This window comes from Rattus norvegicus, chromosome 11, assembly GCF_036323735.1.
Source record: "Rattus norvegicus strain BN/NHsdMcwi chromosome 11, GRCr8, whole genome shotgun sequence".
Classification (NCBI taxonomy): Eukaryota; Metazoa; Chordata; class Mammalia; order Rodentia; family Muridae; genus Rattus; species Rattus norvegicus.
In genome coordinates this window covers 90,095,759-90,101,758 of record NC_086029.1, presented here as the reverse complement: position 1 = coordinate 90,101,758, position 6,000 = coordinate 90,095,759, and the positions used below count along the sequence as shown (strand labels likewise).

At 44.7% G+C, this 6,000-nt stretch overlaps 1 long non-coding RNA gene across 1 annotated transcript; it reads left to right on the top strand.

The window, feature by feature from the left end:
• Window positions 1-382: 382 nt before the first annotated feature.
• On the top strand, window positions 383-4,565 carry LOC102553750 (uncharacterized). Its single transcript, XR_005491437.2, has 5 exons — window positions 383-628; window positions 726-842; window positions 1,560-1,664; window positions 2,565-2,702; window positions 4,201-4,565. It is a non-coding gene; the product is annotated as an uncharacterized LOC102553750 (long non-coding RNA).
• Window positions 4,566-6,000: the final 1,435 nt, after the last annotated feature.

The following is a 6,000-nucleotide window of genomic DNA, read 5'->3' as shown; positions in this document are numbered from 1 at the left end:
CAAAATGGATCCAAATAAACTGTCTTGTATTCCTTCAAGATGAGAGCTATAGTTTTCGAGTGAACAGTGGCAAGAGGGATGGGGCTCCTTTTGGGGAAATGTTCTCATGGGTCTTGAGGTGTGATGTCCTCTGCTGTTGTGGAACCCTGCTGGTCAAGGAGTTCATTACTCTCCTCTGAGAAGCCTTTTGTTCTTGTCTGTACTTGAAATATCTCCCCACAGCCCGATCCAGGGAAATACCTGCCAATTAAACCTTAAATCCTGTGTTTTCCCCACTGGTTCCACAAATCCCACCGATTCCCATCTCTTTACAACTGTAACTGCTGTGGAATGCTGAACATTTCTCTCCACCCGGCTCCTCCCGCAAACCCTGCCTGGACATGTCATCCCCAAACCTGGCACATGGGCAGCTTTCTCTTTGGGAAGGTTTTATGAGCATCTCCACAGGAATAATAACAGAAAACCAGGACACGGGGACGGGAGAGCCGTTCCAGGAGTCCCTCCAGCTGTGTCCTTACCCACATCTCTGGCTCACAATGCACTGTAACATGCAGACTCCTCTCAACAACCTTCTTCCTGTCTCCTGATTCTCCTCTCCTTCTTTCGGGGCAATGACTCCTGCCATCAGGTCCCTATTGCACTGAAACCATGCCCGACGTGGAGACTCAGACTCCCAGAGACCCTTCACAGCTTTGCAAACCCCATGTTGGTTCCTTGTTTTATAGGTGGCAGACCCTCCGTGTGACCTCAGCACTGACGTGACTACCATCCTATCTCCTCTCCACTCTTCAGCTCTTGGCTGATGACCAGATTCCTCCCACTGTGACACAGGAAAGTCCAAGGTGAGTCCTAACTGTAGGCCAAAGTCCATGTGTGCGCTGTGTCTGGTCCAGATGAAAGGGTGCTATTTATCCGAGATTGACATTCTACTTCTTGCTTTACCTTTCTAACTGTCTCTTTGTGCCTTCGTTCCCAACCTTCCAAGGTCCAAGTATACACGTTAAACTTCCTTCATTTCTTCTCCTATCTGTTTAACTAGAGGTAACTTCAGAGTAGTTAAATTCTTCCAGTACTGAATGTCTAGTTTCTAGTCCATGTAACTGCAGAAGAGACATGATTTTATAATACTTATCGATTTAAACTTTGATTAACTCACACAAGCCTTTGTAATCAGACGGCTTTCTCTTCATCTAAATCAGCCATCTCGTGCAGCAGGTGGAGATCAGATAACAGAGCAAGCAGACCACAGAAAGGGCTTGCCCAGTGCAGTCTGCTCAATGCTGAGCTTAACAAGTCCCTGTTTTCATCAACTGGTTAGAGAATTTATTCATTCCCTACGCACTTGATAATAATGTAACCTGGACATCTGTTGTGTTTAGATACAGTAACTACATGATCATTTTCAATGAGGCTATCAGGCCTTTCAGGAAAAAACAATCTCAGACTAACACGGTCTATCTTATAATATTGGCCAGCTCAGCTCATGTCTGTTTGGCTTCACTGTGAGTAAAGAGAGAATTCCAAAGCTACTGATTGACCTTCTTCTGTGTTCTACTCAGGAAACATAAGTTAAGCAGGAACACGAGAGTTGGCTAGGGGAGCTCAAAGATCTCCATCAAAGTAGCTGGGGCTACTTAGAAGGAATCGGGTAACTGCTGGAGCTGGTAAGTGTACGCAAATGGGCACATATTTGGAAACACCTGAAACTACTGAAAAGAATATTGATAAATAGAAGGAAGCAGGGTAGGTCCTCTTACAGCAGAACAGCTGTGCACAGCTGAAGTGGAGGTAGGATTTCAGTGGGCCAACAGGGTCAGGGGCCAGTTCAGGCAGGGAACATGAGGAACCATGGCACAGACTGGGAAATACAAGGTACTCAGGGAGAGCCTGGCATGCTCATTGGTAGCCACAGCTGGTGGGGCAAGCAGGGAGCAGGGGAGATGGGCTAGAAAGGTATTGTAAGGTCAGAGCAGAAAGGCCGAGAGAGGCATAAGGAGCTGGGCCAGGGAAAGTGATCTCACTGGCTAAGCTTGAGTGGGGCCTGCCCCTCCTCAGACGGCCTGGGTGCAGGCCCAGAGCAGGACATGTGGCAGCAACTGGCAGGGAGGGTTCTGGCAGCTCCAGCGAGCTTGTTTCTTCACCAGGAAACAAGGCTTCCTGTAACTCAGACCCATGAATCAGCATTTCCTCTGTCAATAATACACAGCAAAAGACGTAACAGCGCAGAGCTTGGGGGAATGGAAGAAAGGAAGGAATATTCCATGACATAGCTGGCCTCTGCTCCCTTTGCTCCCAAATAGCACTCGGGTTTCCTAAGATCCTTTTCTTAGCTGAGTCCTCTCTGAAGACTGAGTTGCACACAACACCTGGCTCTCTTGTTCCATTAGGTGTTTCCATCACCAAGAGAAGCCCACTCTCTGAATCCTTTACTGGTGTGCAGCAGAGGACTGTGTGTGTGTGTGTGTGTGTGTGTGTGTGTGTGTGTGTGTGTGTGTCGAGCCTTTGAATCTATGTCCATGTTGAGGTGCTATTAAATTAACCCAATAATTCCACATGGTCCACAGGCGCTGTGCAAGCAACTTCACTAGTAGAGATGCCACATCAAGACAAGGAGGAGAAATGCTGGTCTGTCCGTTGTTTACAAGGAGACAGAGCTGACCTGGCTCTTCAAACACGGGACAGGAGACACAGACACTACAAAAGTAAGGTTATCAATAAAAAACTGAACACCTTTATCTCAGGTATAGTTAATGATGGCAATTGAACCAGTAAAATATTTAATGAACTTAATTTCTAGCAGTAAAATAGTATACATGCATATTTTGTCCATCACTAGAAAGAATCATAATTGCCCTTTTATTTCATTATCATGCCAGGCTCTGTCCTTGATATGCACAGGAATGCACAAAACAGGCAAAAATCCCTGCCCTCCATAAAACTTATATTCTCGTTTAGTACCGTGCAGACAGTGAACAAGAGAAAAGTGAGGAGTACGCTGGAAGGTTATATGTGGTGTATAGATCAGCAGAGAGAAGAGGGGTGCAGCAGTTTAACCCAGCCTGTGGGGGGAACGATGCCTTTGAAAATGTGTTTGTTAAAGCAAGCTCCAAGAAAGGCAAAGAAGACATGTGACCATGTGGGGTAATGGGAGTCAGCAACAGAAACACTGTGTAGGACCACGGGAGACAGTACCCATTGGCATGCCCAAGCAACGGCAAGTGATCAAGAATGACCGCTTCGGAGAGAGATCAGGAAAGGGAAAAGAGACAGAGCAGACTGGGAGTCAGGAGTCGACTTATAGAGCTTCTAGCATCTACTCAAAAAAAAAAAAATAATGAAAGACAGAAATAAGACGGACACAGATGGAAAAGAACCAAAAAACATGCAAAAAACATGCGAAAAACATGCAAAAAACATGCGAAGGACACTTACAGTTGTCCAGGAAGACAAGAAAAGGGAAAGCAAGAGTGGCACGGAAAGAGAGAGATGCAGTAGCTATGTTTCCCTCCCTGACCCCCCAGCCCAGATTTGAAACTCTGAGACAGGCTCCAAACCCTGGAACCCACTGCCATAGGAACTTCTTGCAGAAAGGGTACAGGATAAGGCTGCAGAGGACTTCCCCTTGACTGAGGTCATATCCCATGCAGGTTCCTTTCACCTAGACCCCAGGACTCTGCAAACATCCCCTTGCCAGGGCTTCAGGCCAAGAGTAAAACCAATTCACCTGAACCCCATCCCAGATTTCCCAGGAACATCTTTATCTTTGGAAGACAGCCCACTGCAAGCAGCAGCCAAGAGACCCCGGGAGAAGGAGGAGGCACTAACTATGTCAGCTCCATCTTGCAAAGGCTCACTCCATAGTGCGAAGGTTCATAGCCTTGCTTTGAGCCTGATTCACCTTTGAGCATGAGCAATGTGTGTGCAGGGCTGGGTAAGGGTGGTGAGGATGTGGTGCGAAGGACATGAGAGGAACAATGTTGTCTTCTTGCTAGAAGCCAATGTTCCCTCACTCTTCGTTCCTTCTTGTTATTATCCCCATGGGCGTCACAGGCAAGTTTATATTCATTTCAACCTCATGCTGCCCATCCCAACTCCCTCCCACCTTGAAGAATTTTAGAAAAAAAAAAAAAAACTTTGCGTGGCTTCTCCAAACTTTGACCTACTCATGAGTGTATTTGCTTTGCCCCCTGCTTTCTGCAGATCAGAGCAGACAAACTCCACGTCAGCAATGGATGCTATGTGGAGAAGCCCCTCACGCTTCTCTTGATCAAGCAAGGAGTAAAGGAGGGAGACATTGCCCTCCTGATGGCCTGAGAGCATCCAGTCAGCCAGGAGATAAAACCAGGGTGGAGAATGAGGAAGGGAGAACCAGCTCTTTAGCATTTCTTTCCCATCCATGCCTTTCACTGCTGCTGCCTCCCCAATGTCTGGCCAGTCTGCCACCACCATCAGAATGGGTCAACTGTGAACTTTTTTTTTCATTCAAGATAATCGCAACTGAACAGAAAATATGTGGTGATTTGATATACCTTGCACCTACTTTCCCCAAATGTTAACATTTTGCAAAACTATACTACACAATCACGATCAATTATTGATGTTCCAATAGTCCTGACAAGCGAACGTCCTTTGATGAAGGTCCCTTCATGACTGCTTCTTAGGGCCACACCCAGTTTCCTTCCATCTCTTACAACCCTGGTAGCTGCTATTCTCTTGTTAGGATATTTTCTCAACTTAAAAATGTATTATGAGTGGAATTCTACCAAGTATAACATTTTAGCAGCCCCTTTCCTAATAGAATAACTTCTAACAATAGATTCATCAAAGAACTAGAGATAGCTCAGCAGTTAAGAGCACTTCTTGTTTTCTCCAAGGACCTGAGTTCAGTTCCCAGCACCCACACTAAGTTGACTACAAACCACCTGTAACCCACAACCTCATCTGGTCTCCTTAGGCACCAAACACACACAGCATGCATTCATACAGATCCACAGTCACACTCACACACACACACACACACACACACACACACACACACACACACACACTGTACACCGAGGCACATGAATAAAATTTCCTAAAAGTAAATAGACAATTGTAAATAAATCCATCCAGAACACTACTCAGTAATTGGGTGCTATTTATAGCTGAATGAAATCACGTGCACAAATGCACTTCAGTTTATCCACTGAATGACACTTAGGTTCTTTCCAGCTTTGGGCTTTTATGAATTTCATGATGTTTCCAGAAGCTACTATAAACTTTCATGTTAAGATCTCATTTGAACAGAGATCCTCACTTCTCAAGGATAAATACTTGATGCACACTTGTGGTTTCATTTTAAGATTTATTTTACTATTAATCATGTGTCTGTGTCTGTTTACACATGGTTATATGAATATATATTGTATCCCTGAAGGAGGTTGCAAGCCACCTGATATGGGTATGAGAACCAAGCACAGGTAGTCTGTGAGAACAATCCACAACTCTACACACTGAGATATTTACCTTTCTAGTCATCTCCATTTCCTCTGCTTTTAAGGACATTGTCAAACTTTTGTTCAAAGAAACTGGGCTGTTTTACATTCTCACCGGCTAAGGTGTTAGGAAGCTAGTTTCTCTTTGCCAGGACATGGTGCTTTCAATGTTCTCTATTGGGTGTTCTGATGGGTGTGTAGATGTGACACTTCCCATTTTAGCTTGAATTCCCCAATTACAGATAACATTGGAAGTCCTTCTATGTATTTATTTACCTCATGTATGTAATCTTTGGTGGAATGTCTCTTTATATATTTCATTTATTTCAGATTGTATTGTTTGGGGGTTTTTCCTTCATTTTTACTAGTTTTCTGAGAATTTTATATTATTTATTTTGATCATATTCAGCCTCTCTCCATACTCTCCTCCTAGGTCCCCTCTCCCTACCCTGCCCACCCAACTGCATCATTATGTAAAATAAATTCATCAAGACCAATTTGTGCTGCATATTTACTCTTGGAT